The sequence below is a fragment of the Boleophthalmus pectinirostris genome, unplaced genomic scaffold, assembly GCF_026225935.1.
Source record: "Boleophthalmus pectinirostris isolate CB_2022bp ecotype Guang Dong unplaced genomic scaffold, ASM2622593v1 HiC_scaffold_5, whole genome shotgun sequence".
NCBI lineage: Eukaryota > Metazoa > Chordata > Actinopteri > Gobiiformes > Gobiidae > Boleophthalmus > Boleophthalmus pectinirostris.
In genome coordinates this window covers 15,159,836-15,174,316 of record NW_026571404.1, presented here as the reverse complement: position 1 = coordinate 15,174,316, position 14,481 = coordinate 15,159,836, and the positions used below count along the sequence as shown (strand labels likewise).

General features: G+C 38.3%; 1 protein-coding gene across 1 annotated transcript in view; it reads left to right on the top strand.

Annotated features, from left to right (window-relative positions):
• Nucleotides 1-14,481, top strand: part of ptk7b (protein tyrosine kinase 7b) — a 168,265-nt gene that overhangs the window by 111,554 nt on the left and 42,230 nt on the right. The window lies entirely within an intron of this gene.

The following is a 14,481-nucleotide window of genomic DNA, read 5'->3' as shown; positions in this document are numbered from 1 at the left end:
GTCAGCTCTTCATCTTTTTGACATTTATGTTTACTCTTTCTTCATCCAGAGTTAATATTGTCTGTAAACTTAACACTGGTCATGAGGATTATCTGAAATGTCTTTAGAGGCTCTAATCTAAAATGTCCACTGTCCTGAGAGTGAATTAACAGTTGCTAAAGTTACATTTTGTGATCACATCTCTGCATCCAGTTTCTACATGACAAACTTTAAACAAAAGCTCTAGTATTATATATCAGGAGTATTCTGGCTACAGGAATGTCTCCTCCTCCTCCAAACGAAACTGGATATTTGTGCCACCAACCATGTGTTGCTGGTATCTTTCTCCCTGTTGGGTAATAGGCAAGGCAAGATATTTGTATAGCACAATTCAAAAAACAAAGTAATTCAAAGTGCTAATAGTGTCATGTTGAAATTATTGAGCAGCAGTGGCAAATTACTTAACCATTTATTGTGGAATAATCGTGAATAGTCGATTCTTTTAGTTATTTTGATATTTGTAATAGTTATCTGGATGTTCCCCACTATAAAACACATGCCAAAAAGCCTTTTACAATAAAGACAGCATTATTAAATTGAAAATATCAAATAATATCATCAATAATACACTTAATTAAATTTATTTGGTGAAAAACGTACTTAAAAATTGTCATTATGCAATTTAAATAAGCATCTGACTAATCGCTTTCAATAAGAAATGTTTCAAAGCTGTGGAGAGATGAAGTTTCCCTTTAACTAAACCACAGTGAGCTCTTGAGTTTCAGTCCAGTCTTGGGAATATAGCACACCGCCCCATTTGGGATAATGAACAACATGCACCAGGCCCTGAGGAAGCAGCGAAACTGAAAAGCTTTTGTGTCCATGAACTCGGTTTGGACACAAGTGAAGGGAAGAACAGGCTCCATCTCGGAAATGTCATTTAAGTTCATATGAGTAAGGCATTTTTGATACTGAAGTTGTATAAGGGTTCAAAAAGTTAGCTACTTTGTTCATATCCAACAAGCGAAAAATAGTAAGTTTAAGTATTGTAATGTTGTAGGTGTTGTGGCCAGGAAAGAAAGAATCATGGTAACTTGCTAAATTCTTTTGACTACTGTATTTTTCGGACTACAAGTAGCATTTTTTTCATAGTTTGGGTGGTTCTGCGACTTATACTCTGGTGCGACTTATATATTAAAATTTTCACACTGACAGCCGTGAGAGGCTCTAGGTTTGTGTGTCAGTATCTGCTGCTCCTATTACTCCTGTACCACTGTCACTTGGCTCTACTACCATGTCTGCTGCAGAAAAAGCCGCTGTCCTGCTGCAAGTAGTGAAATATTCAGTTGAAAACAGTAATCGAGCAGCAGAAAGAAAGTTTGGAATGAGCAAGAAACTTGTGAGGGACTGGTGGAAAGTGGTGATGAAGAACACAGCTTCACAATAACCGGGAGGGTGCACCATGCAACTTTCCTAGAAGGCATAGGATCGGCAAAGCCTGGATTTCAGTGACAGCCAAAAACATCCTGTTGGGATTCAGGAAGGTTGGAATAATTCTAACTGGAACTGATGCTGAGTCTGATGAGAGCTACACAGAAGAGGAAGAGGCGCTCCTTTTACCTGCGGAGGTGACGGAGTTGCTCAGAAGTGACACCGAGGATAAAGAGTTCAATGGATTTAGTCATTTGGAGTGAGATTTAGAGTTTGGTAAACTTGTTCTGTTCTGTTGTTTATGCTATAGTTATCTGAAGAACTGTTCATATGTGACGTTAACAGCCTATCGTTCTCTGTTCTATTATTACTATAACTTGCCTTTCAAGATGAAATGTCTGTTCCTGGTCACTGATGTTATAAAATTTCCCTCAAAAAGTGCGACATATGTTTTTTTCTTCTTCATTACTCATTTTTTGACTGGTGCAACTTATACTCCGAAGCAACTTATAGTCTGAAAAATACAGTAATAAAAGATTAAACTGGGACAGATCAAAACACATGTAAGTACCTGCCATAACGGCTTACATTTATTTAGTCCTGCCTAAGAGATTCTTCATTTTCTAGTTAAAATGCCTCTAAATGAATGCAAATGTGCAAGTATTTTTAACCATACTTTGAGGTGAATGTACTTATCCAATTAGACCAGTACTCTTTTAATTTATAAATAAATTGGAAACACATAATTTTAGGTCAAAGTTAGCAATAAGCAGGGATTTTATTTGGCAACATTTAATGCAATATCACTCAATCTATTACACAGACTTAATTTTAGTAACCCAAATAACCCAAGAAAATCTTTCAAGCATACCCACCATGACAAATCTGTGGTGTGTAGTTTAAACATTGACTTCTAAAAATCAGCTCTTTTCATGCTCGTAGACACAACTTCTATCGTTTCAGCTCAGCTCAACAGAACAGCTTTTATGTGGGCCACTGAACATGATCTGCTCCGTTAATAACCAACACACTGCCACAGATACAAAATGAGTTAGACACGAACCACCAGTTTGTTAAAAGCTTTTTATGACGTCCCGGAATAAACCCCGGTGTCTCGAGCCAGTTCATTAAGATTCCCACACAGAGAGCATCCAGAGGTTTTACTGGCAAAGAAATGACAAGATCCGTAAAACATGAGGCGACTGGAAGCCTTTTCAATAGAAATGTATTCCAGCTGTGGCCTAATAAAGATAAAATGGGTACAGGAAGAGCCATGATGTTGCTAATTGGATTCGCACTGTAAATTGTTAACAAATCATTGTGAAATTGTTTAAATTAACACTACTGATGAATAGGCCCATCAGGATAACACATTTTCAAGTGTACTGCTATAAATAAAATCACAAACTAATTAATGGCACTGTCACAATTATTCAAGGGAACGCATGTTTATTTGTTTAGCACAATTTGTACACAAAATAATTCAAAGTGCTTTACAGAATAAGAAAGACGTTAAAAGTCACAATACAAACAAATCAAAACCTAAATAAACATCGTAATTTTTTTTTTTCTTCATTTCCATAAATCTTTACAGATGTGTAGATCCTCACTGAAGGCATCAAAGCTATGAATGGACGCACATGGAAAAAAGTAAACAAAAATAAACTCAAAATAACTCAAAACTTGTTCAAGAAAATTAAAAATAGCCACCCTTTGCTTTTATCACCGGTTTGCATTATTGGCATTTCTTAACCCTGACAAAGCACACCAGTGAAGTGAAAAAAAATGAAAATTCCATATCCTCCTGAGACCTGAAGAAAAAGTGTATTGCAATATTTTATTAATTTATTAATTAATTTTGTGATTTTCTGTCTATTTGGAGTTAATTTTGTAACATCCTCTGTAATGGACGCTGGGGACATTTTGGTGTAAATCCACGTGAAGTTAACAACCTAACAATAACATATTTTTTGATGACCAACATCTCTTGACGAGTTTCTACAGTCGCCTCAAAAAGTTTTAGACTCCCTTTTAATTTTTTCCCTTTTTCTTTTTAGTCCTATCTTAGTGCAGCCACAAACTAACTCCAGTTGAGTTTTTTTGTTTTTTATCCTGAACATGTTAGTGCCCTATAATCCCCCAGCTCTATTTAGGCAGCAGGAACCTTGTCCCCCATTAAGAGTCTTTCTCAAAACACTTAAAAGATCGACTAGTTAACTAAATGTCCACTATTATGGACACAAATGAGTGGGCCGGGTCTCAGGAGGATATAGCTTATCATATTTGTCTTCCAGAAATTTCTTTTATATACTTTATGCTTGAACTTTTTCTCTCAACTCTCATGGGCAAATCTAGTGATAATTATAATTTGTGGTCACATAAGTTTTTCAACTGGCCACAAAGAACCTGTAATTTCAGTTTCCTGTGGCTGTTTATCAAGTTTGACCCGAATGTTACTTTGCACTTACTGTAATAAAACCAAGCTGTGCAGACATTTTTCAGTGACAAATTGTAAATGTGCTCTTAATGGTTGGTTATAGGGTATGGGGAAAGTAACATGTTCCATTATAAGCAGCTGTATGCCAAATCATTTACATGTCTGTGCTTATACGATGGTGTGAAATTGAATGGCATGCGTTTTATCACACTGTGTATTTAGTACATTTCATACTTGTGGATGGTTTGAGTGCTCGCACAGATGACAGCCTCACAGTAGGACACATGCATTTACTGATGACAGGCACGTATAGAAAAGCTTTTAATGCATTTGACTCTTGTTCTGGGTGGGAATATAAAAGCTATGGCAGAACTATGTCTCAGTAAGGACTTATGGTCATTTGAAAGCTGTGCCATAGAAACTTTGAGAGCTCCAACAGTGAGACTGATAACTGAAATCAATATTTCCTCATCCATCTGTCAATGTTTCTACGTGAACCAACTGATCTACTCGGGTCACGTCACTTAGGTACGTCCTGTGGCATTAAAATAAAATTGCACTCTTTCTCGGGTCTCTACTGAAAAATACAAAATAATCATCTAGTTTGCCTGTAAAAGAACTGTTTTGTTTTCTCATTCTTGGCTGGGTGCTGTTAATATAATGTGTGTTCCAGTTGTTTTTGAAGATCAGATTTTTTGGTTTTTGACTTGTACATGGTAACTGGAAAACCCCACGATCTCGGAATTTCTACTCTGAAGAATATTTCAGAGCTAAATTTAGAAAGTTAAAAACCTTTGTTTTAAAATATTGATCGCACTTGTGTTATTGTGCATGTTGCTGCCCCGTACAGATGCGTTATGTTGACCCTAACCCTAACCCTTTTCACATATCGGTGCACCCTGTAATAAAATTATTATTAAAGGGACTATAATACATTTTTAACATCATTTTTTAAAATATATTTTATTATACATTTCATGTTTTTACATTTTGTTTATATTTAAATATATGGATTTTTAAAAAAGCCTTAATTTGGAGTTTTGCCCCGGCAACAGTTGGGACGCCAAAAAAAAAAAGACAACTGAGAGAGCAAGAGATGGTGTGAGGAGAGGAAGGGGTTCATGGAGAGACAAGAGAAACTGCAAAGGAAACTCAGGGCTTTCCAAAGCAGATCCTGTGATGTTGGACCAGCCAGCTCCATTAGAGGTCCCAGATCCACCAGTGGTTTCAGAGTCCCATCTCAGTGCACTGGATGAGGCTGCGATGCCAAACCCTGAACTGGCAAAGCCACAAACAGCCACAGCCCGCACGCCACGCGCAACCAGGGCCCGCACGCCACGCGCAACCAGGGCCCGCACGCCACGCGCAACCAGGGCCCGCACGCCACGCGTTCAAAAAAGTCTCGAGGTTGAGGTAGATCTGTACTCTGAAGGGGTCCATCCTCATGTAAAACCATTGGACCCTACAGTTATTGTGGTTAACTCGACACCAGTGAAAGAGAGACCTACTTTAAAAAGAGACACTAGAACTCTGTACAGAGCGGATGACAAGGCTGGTGCCATAGTGCTCAACTTTGGACCTGCTGTGTTGAAGCACAGGTGAAGACTGGCAGACATGCAGAGTGTGAGATGGGCAAAGATCAAGGTGATGCCAATCCAGGCTAATCCTCCTTCTCAGTCGACCGCCAAGAAGAGGAAATGGTGAAACTTCAAGTTGTAGAGCTCCCCCTGCTTTGACACCAACACTTTTATGCAAATAAGAAAGCATTTAAAAAAGTTGATATTTTTGAGTATATTTTATAACTTTATTATGTGCAGGTCAGTTTATATAAAATATAAACTGACCCGCACATAATAAAGCTAATATTATTGATAAGAAGTTTTACATTAGAAAAAGTATTTTTGGTCAAAATATTCTCTAAGGGACTAACGGAAATAGTTTTAGGTTACTTGCAATACATCCAGGTCCAGGATATGTGCAATATATCAGTATATCTTTGTGTTAATGCACTGTATAGCACTTTATAAATGAAATACTGTGAAGAAAAGTTACGCCACCCTTCAGTCTGTGCTTGTGAATCACCCCTGTATGCCCCTAGATACCCTGTATGCTCTTGTATGCTCTTGTATGCTCTTGTATGCTCTTGTATGCTCTTGTATGCTCTTGTATGCTCTTGTATGCTCTTGTATGCTCTTGTATGCTCTTGTATGCTCTTGTATGCTCTTGTATGCCGCTATACCTGCTCCTTTCTGCCCCTGCCCTTCTCCTACCCTGTATTGTTCAAAGTTTGTGATGTATATTTTACGTTAAATGTGACTTTAAAATTACCATCAGCCTGTCCATGGACAAGAGAAGGAAACTAGCCTGTGGTATATGATACATCTTCTCTTTTAACTTTTCAAATCTATACTGATGGAGGTAATTTAGGGTTGGATTACTGAGCACCTTTTAAAGATGCTTCTCTCCTCAAAATATTAATAATAAGGGCAATCTTATGTGGAAAGACCTGGTTAAAAAAGCAATACACCTTATTTTTATTTTTAGCCATTAGAAACGTGGTACATCTTCAAATTCAATTCACATAGATAAAGATAAATGATCTATCTGGTTCATCTTGTTTCATGGACCCAGTGGGAATTTTAGATTTGAGTTTTGTTCCTCTGAGGCTCCTGTAGCTGGAAAAGCCTGAATAATTCTGGCCCATAAAAAGTAATAAAAGAAGAATAAAACTGGGTCAGTCGTATAATATTACATTATTACAACATAGTAAAATTAATTGGCATAGACTTTTGCAATACAATGCTTAACTTATTGTCAAGAGTACCTTCTTAATGTTAGTTTAAGCAGGTTTATTATGTTTTACTTGAATACAAATCCTTAAAACTCCTCCCATCTCCATCTGTTGCAACTCTATAAAGATAAATGATCTAACATCAGCTATATATTGTTACATACCTCCGGTGGGAATTTTAAGTTTGAGTTTTGATCCTCTGGGGCTTCTGTAGTTGGAGAAGCTTGAATAATTCTAGGCCATTTGTCACGAAAGGATAGAAAGTGGGTCTCTTATGTTATCAGTTCAAATAAAATCAGGTCATAATTCTGAAATCGCAGTATAGTTTGCAGTTTTTTACAACTTATAACTGAAAAATAGTGATAAAATATTCAATATATGTTAAGAAAAACATAATTTGTACCATGAGCCAAAGTAGAACAATAGAAAATTTGATAAAAAGTAAAAATTGTGCTGAATAATACTTACAAAAAAAGATGCAAGCGTTTACATTGTGGATAAATGATTTGACGGCCTTTATGTTGAAATTAAATTATTATATTTTTGCTATTTAAATTGAATTGTTACTGTCATTTATTTCATACATTTTCATTTTCTATTGACCTCTGGCACTCCATAATGGTCTCATGTTGTGACAGCTGGAATCGTATTGGCCCAACACATTTACCGGACGACAAAGCCGCGTTAAAGCCCTTCGGCTCTAATCCGCGTGGTGCGTTCAAGTGTGTATGAAATCGCGTGTCTCACTGTAAATAGGTTGAGTGGGAGGGGCTGAGTTTACAGTGGTCCCCCTCCCCCCATTTTAAGTACACATAGTTAATTTATGGCCGTCTAATGCTGTGGCGGGTCCGTCCTGGCTGCGGAGTTGTTGTAATTTACCTCACGCTTTCTGACTCAGACGCGGCTTAGTCTTTTGTCCCAACAGCAGGTTTTTATCGCTATTAGTTTATGACCACGTGCGGTCGGACATGTTGGATTTTAAGGTTGACATGACACTATTGTACTTGAGGGTGGGGGTACTCAAACATAATACAAGTCAAAGTACTATTTTTAATCATAATTTCCCAAGAAGATGTAAAATGTACTTGTATGTAACAATCAAAATAGTATTTCCATTGTATAGTTTTACTGTACATGGGTCTGAACTGGAATACATTAAAAGTGATACTAATGCTAATAAACGCAATTATAATTACTTCATCTGTACTGCTAATAATTATGAGCAAAATATGAATTTATTTGTTTGGAGGATAAGCCCCTTGAGATGTCTTGCCATCTTGTTTTCGAAATGTACTAACATCATAGTTACAACAGCAAAAGACAGATACCGTAGGGCAGACAGTCGGCTGCATAAATACAAATAAACATCAAAAACAACAAAATCAACACAACCATACACACACACACACACACTCACACTTGACTGTTAGACACATAATAAATCAAATCTGAGTTCAAATATAGTCACAAAATACATCAAGATGAACAACAAAATGATAAAAAACAATTACATGGGAATATGTAAGTTTTGAACCAGAACATTTTTAAATGAAGGGACAGAAGTTAATGCGCAAATCGATGAGGGAAGATTGTTCCAGTCAGAGGAAACTTTATATTTAAATGAGTGTTTTCCTATTTGTTTTTTGACTCTTGGGACAACAAAAAATATCTGATCTGCGTGACTTAAACTGTAAGAGGATCTGAATAGAATTAAATATTGTTTGAGATGTTCAGGATGACTGAGATTAATGCATTTAAAGATAAATAATAACCAGTGAAGTTGACATGGGGAGGACAGCTGGTGGTACATCACACAGCGGTGAGTTCTGAAGGGACAACAGAGAATGAATCTGCACAGACTGTTATAGAAAACACTGAGTGGTTGGAGGATAGAAGTTGTAATATTTTGATAAAAGATATCACAGTAATCAAAAATGGGAAGAATTAATTGTGATATAATCTTTTTCCTGACAGAAAAGCTAGAACAAAACTTATCGAGAGGCTATTTCACTTGCTTTGAGTGAATATTTGCGCTTTTATTCCTGTTCTCTTGCTTGGGTCCATTGGTTGAGTGATTGAAAATTACATAACTACCATAATTGTTTTGATAGTGTCCTAATAGTATTCAGGAATTTATATTAAAAATATTCTGGGGTTTATAAATGTATTCATATACCTCAGCAGTGCATCCCTGTGTCTCTTTTCCCATAAGACGATGTGATCTGACAGTGCTAATAAAAGTTGAATTGAAGTGTAGAAAATGCACAGAGCAGCTCCGCTCTCCTGTTAAATCTTTAAATAAGACACACTCACACTGATCTCATCTGATTACGTGGGAGTACTACAGCTATATTATGCACTGGAGGCTTTTAAAGGCTGAGAGATGCTGCATTTTAAAGGTAAACTACATCCGTCCTGCACACCGTAAAATGGGATACTAATAATATTGACTCTGGAGATGACTTTCCTGCTTTCTGCTACAGTTTTAGAGAGGTTTTAATCTTTAATCTTCAATGGACGCAGCAACAATTTTAGACTATTTTAGATGTGCAATTGACTGACTTCTATCAATATATTATGGCTTTTTTTTTTTTGTTTAAACTATTAAATTAACCTTTTTTTCTTACTTGCTCCTTAAGACCTGCTTTTATGTTTGATGCGATGTGGGAATTTCAGTTTATGTGCTGTTATTTTAGTTTCTTCATGCTGTCACCTCACTCTATTCAAAACAAGACTGTTAAAGTCTTAAAGCAGTGTTTTTTGCCCGTGTAGTTTTTGTCCTTCCATGTTGCCGTACTCCTGTTGACCTCCATCCTCCACACATGATAAAATCTGACACTTTGTCTAACAGCTCCTCACTCGCACCGTCACGCTCTTCAAATCTGAGCTTTTTTCAGATGAAGGCAGTACGTGCCCATGTGCTGCTGTCAGTCAGTGTCCTTCAGCTGTAATCATCTCTGTCTGAACTGCTGTTCTAGTTAGACGTGGACGTGTTATATAGAGATTGGATATCGTATTGTGAGGCCGATCAATTAAACGTTTTATGATTATTATGCTTGATTTACCAGATCCCATGCTGTTATAGATATAGAGATATAAAGAGATAGATGGAGAGAGAGAGAGATAGAGATGGAGATGTAGAGAGATGGATGGATGAATGGATGGATGGATAGCTGGAGGGAGAGAGAGATGGAGAGATAGAAAGATAGAGAGATAGAGATGGAGAGAGATATAGAGAGATGAAGAGATAGAACGACGGAGAGATAGAGATGAGAGAGATAGAGATGAGAGAGATAGAGATGAGAAGAGATAGAGATGGAGAGATAGAGATGAGAGAGAGAGAGAGAGATGGAGCGAGAGAGAGACAGAGAGAGACAGAGAGAGAGAGAGAGAGAGACAAGAGAGAGAGACAAGAGAGAGAGACGAGAGAGAGAGAGACGGAGAGAGAGAGAGAGAGAGAGATAGAGATGAGAGATAGAGATGAGAGATAGAGATGAGAGAGAGAGATGAGAGAGAGATGGGAGAGAGAGAGAGATGGGAGAGAGAGAGATGGGGAGATAGAGATGGGGAGATAGAGAGAGAGAGGGAGATGGGGGGAGAGATGGAAATAGATGGAGAGAGAGAGAGATAGAAATATATGGAGAGAGATAGAAATAGATGGAGACATAGATGGAGAGATATATAGATAAAAACAATAGGATCAAAATTGGGACATTTTTGAAATTGGTTAATTTTGTTTGAAGAATGGTCACCACACTGGTATTTGTTGGTACTGGTATCTCGACTGAAAAGCCTAGATTGTTTCATCCATATTTATACCACTTTCCCATGAAAATATGATGATAATTTGGTGAATCATTTGCATTCTTATGACTCACTCGTACAGCAAAGTCCCACTCATATCTTGATTAATAAACATCTCGAGATTTCATGAAATTTATTGTTTCTGTGAGCAAAATCGTCACATTTTAGGCCGTCCCTCTTGCATGTGACCAGAATGTAGTGTCTTGCTCAGAAGCACACTACCCGTTGCCATAGAGATGCTTTACTCCCAATAAATAATACAAGTGATTATTTGAAAGGCACAATTAAACAACATAACCCTGATTGTGAACCATAATCAAATTCTCATATAATCTCGTTACATTTTATGACCTCATGTGACCCTGGAAATTTACACATTTTTCTTCAGCACTTTTACACAGAGATTGCCTTGTGGTTGTTAAATTGTTATCACCCTTTACCCATTAAGTGTTCCAGCTGGTTAGGCCTAAACACATGTCCAATTTAGTCCCCAAATTGACCTACATTTTAGCACCAGCCTTTGCACACTTCCTCAGGTTTCTCCAGCTGTCCTCTCGCCAAAGCAGAAGGCGCTTTTTCAGAACCTATTAGTGACAAATTCCTCCCATAATCCTTTTCATAATGTAGCGGGCAGTGCGGGGCAGGCCTGGCACATCATAGGGTAATTACGGGGTTAAATTATTATGATGGAGGCAGAGGCCGGAAACGCACTCTTCACTGATGAGGACAGATGAGGATACAGTCAAAGCAGACGCCTGGAGCAGTTATCCATATGGTCAGAAGGCAGCTGCTCAAGTCAATTATTGCAAAGTAAATTACAGCTTAATGTGGACAGTTTTGTGATGAAGACCAAATTTTACAATGACAGTAATTTTGTCTATTATATCCCATAATATGTGCCAACTACAGTATAAAATTATTTTATCTGGAACTATCAATCAGCGTCGCCGATTCTTTGTTGTGATGACATTTATGGTGATGTCTGCTTCCATTGTGCACCACAGTTTTGTAATCTAAAAGTCAGCAGATTTAAAAAAAAAATTTATTAAGTTGTTTTAGAAGAATATTGCGATTTAAAACATTCAAATTATAACATAATGATTCACAAGTGTCAGGTTATAAATATCAGGTCCATGTCCTAGTCCAAGATTAGTCCTGGTTTAGTCCAGGTTTAGACTTGGTTTAGACCCAGTGTAGTCCTGGTTTAGACCTACTTTAGTCCTCGGTTCAGTCCTCGGTTCAGTCCTCGGTTCAGTCCTCGGTTCAGTCCACGGTTTAGTCCACGGTTTAGTCCACGGTTTAGTCCACGGTTTAGTCCGGTTTAGTCCGGGTTCAGTCTTGGTTCAGTCTTGGTTCAGTCTTGGTTCAGTCTTGGTTCAGTCCTGGTTTAGCCCTGGTTTAGCCTGGTTTAGCCCTGGTTTAGCCCTGGTTTAGCCCTGGTTTAGCCCTGGTTCAGTCCTGGTTTAGCCCTGGTTTAGCCCTGGTTTAGCTCTGATTCTGCTTTGGTTCAATTCTGATTTAGTCCTGGTTTAGGCCCAGTTTAGTCTTAGTTTATTTCTGATTCAGTTCTTGTTCAGTTCTTGTTCAGTTCTTGTTCAGTTCTTGTTCAGTTCTGGATCAGTTCTGGTTCAGTTCTGGTTCAGTTCTGGTTAAGCGCTGGTTCAGTTCTGGTTAAGCGCTGGTTCAGCTCTGGTTCAGCTCTGGTTTAGTCCTGGCAAAAGTTCGGCTTCTTTGCTCGCTGATTATTTGACGATCAATGACAGTTATTTTGGTGAGAGTAACTTAAAAGTGCTGCAATAGTTGTGTAATACCTTATATTTAAATGCAGTAATATTGTAATGTAACAAATTACTTTGAAATTACAGTAACGAGTAATAAATAATGCATTACAGTTTTGAAGTAACTTGCCCAACAGGGATAAATATATAGCAGATACAACCACAGGGTTTCTTTATGCATGTGATGGAAGACTCCAGACAAAGCAATATCACAACTCCACAGTTTTTCTACTAGAAAAGATTAAAGCTGGTTGTATTATTGTTTAGCTCAAGCCTCGGCTCGTGTGTGTGTGTGTGAACCAGTCTAAAGTCACATGATCAGTCAAACTCCCACCTGTTCTGAAGGACAAGTTCAAACATGGCCTCCTCCAACTCCATAAATTACTCACACAATCTTTATATGATCACACACAGACACATACACACACATGTATATACACACATACACATTGGTGTATACTCCAGTGTGTAGTGAGTCAGAGTTTCCCTGTTTGGTTTCACTAATAACAGGTCTGCAGCATCTGGCCCCAGGGTCCTGAGCCTTCATCACATCCTTCTCTGTTTCATTCTTACCATTGACAGCTACGACCTTGAATGAGACGAAGAGCCACATGCTATTCTACTGTATAGTAAAGTGTTTAAAATCCTTAAAAACTCTTTTGAAAATCCTTAAAAAAAGTGAAAAGTTTGTCCAAATGAGTAGTTGGAGTAAGCTGGATACCTCCCTGTTTAGAATCAAGACAGTTTTGAGGATAATCTAATTTAAATCACTAAAGAACAGATTATTTACTATTATAGTTTTGTGTATGTGGTGATGTGTTTTATTGAAAAGCATTTACCTCTAAACAAGAAGGTTTTGAGTTTGAGTCATGGTCTGGGCTAGGGATGGGCATAAATAGTCGACTAATCGATAATTGATCATTAAGAATTTCGTCGATTACGTTCATTTTTAATCAACAAACTGAAAGTAGGTTGCTGTGCTTAGCGTAGCGTAAGGAGACAAGGCTGCGTTTGATGCAAACACTGGAGCTGGAGCTCAAGTCCCACGTTTGGGCTCTGGCACACCACCTTGGAGATCACTAAATCCCTCAATGAGTGCGTTGACATTAGGGATGGGTATTCGATGAAATTTTCTTAATCGATCGTCGGAAGAATTAACGATCGATTATCGATTAATTATTAACGTTTTTATATTAAAATGATCATCATTATTATTACCATCTGCACTACTAATCTGCATAAATGAAGAGCTGCTTCACATCAACTGCAACAAAGCTGCAGGACCCGATGGAGTGACAGGTAGGGTACTGAAAGCATGTGCTGATCAGCTTGCCCCAGTATTCACAAACATATTTAACCTGTCACTAAAGAAGGCCACTGTTCCCAGCTCTTTTAAATCAGCCACCATTATACCAGTGCCCAAAACCTCAGCTGTCACCTGCATGAATGATTACCGGCCAATTGCTCTCACTCCGGTAATCATGAAATGCTTTGAGAGGCTAGTCTTATTTCATATCAAATCATGCATTTCCCCAAATTTGGACAGGCATCAATATGCATATAGAACCAATAGATCCACTGACGATGCCATCTGCGCTGCACTGCACGCTGCTCTGACGCACCTGGAAACTCCCAACAGTTATGTCAGGATGCTATTTGTGGATTACAGCTCTGCATTTAACTCTATCAGCCCAACCAAACTGTTTAATAAACTGCTCAATCTTGGCCTCTCACCCCTCTTGTGTCTCTGGATAAAGAACTTCCTGACCAACAGACGTCAGCACGTCAGAATTGACCAGCATTTGTCCTCCACCATCACTTTGAGTACAGGTCTGCCTCAGGGCTGCATCCTGAGCCCAGCTCTCTGCTCCCTCTTCACATATGACTGCGTAGCACACCATAATTCCAACACTGTCATCAAATTTGCTGATGACACAACTATTGTGGGGCTCATAACAAACAATGATGAAGCTGCTTACAGGGAGGAGGTCCTGACACTGATCTCCTGGTGTAAAGACAATGACCTGCATTTAAATACAAAGAAAACTAAAGAAATGATAATTGATTTTAGGAAAAACAAATGCATTCCCCATCACATTGGCCTCTACATCAACAGAGAAGAGGTAGAGAGGGTCTCCAACTTTAAGTTCCTGGGTGTGGAGATCGGTGAGAATCTAACCTGGAGCCTAAACACCATCAGCGTTATAAAGCGTGCCCAGCGGAGACTGTTTTTTCTACGAACACTCCGCCAGAACGGGCTC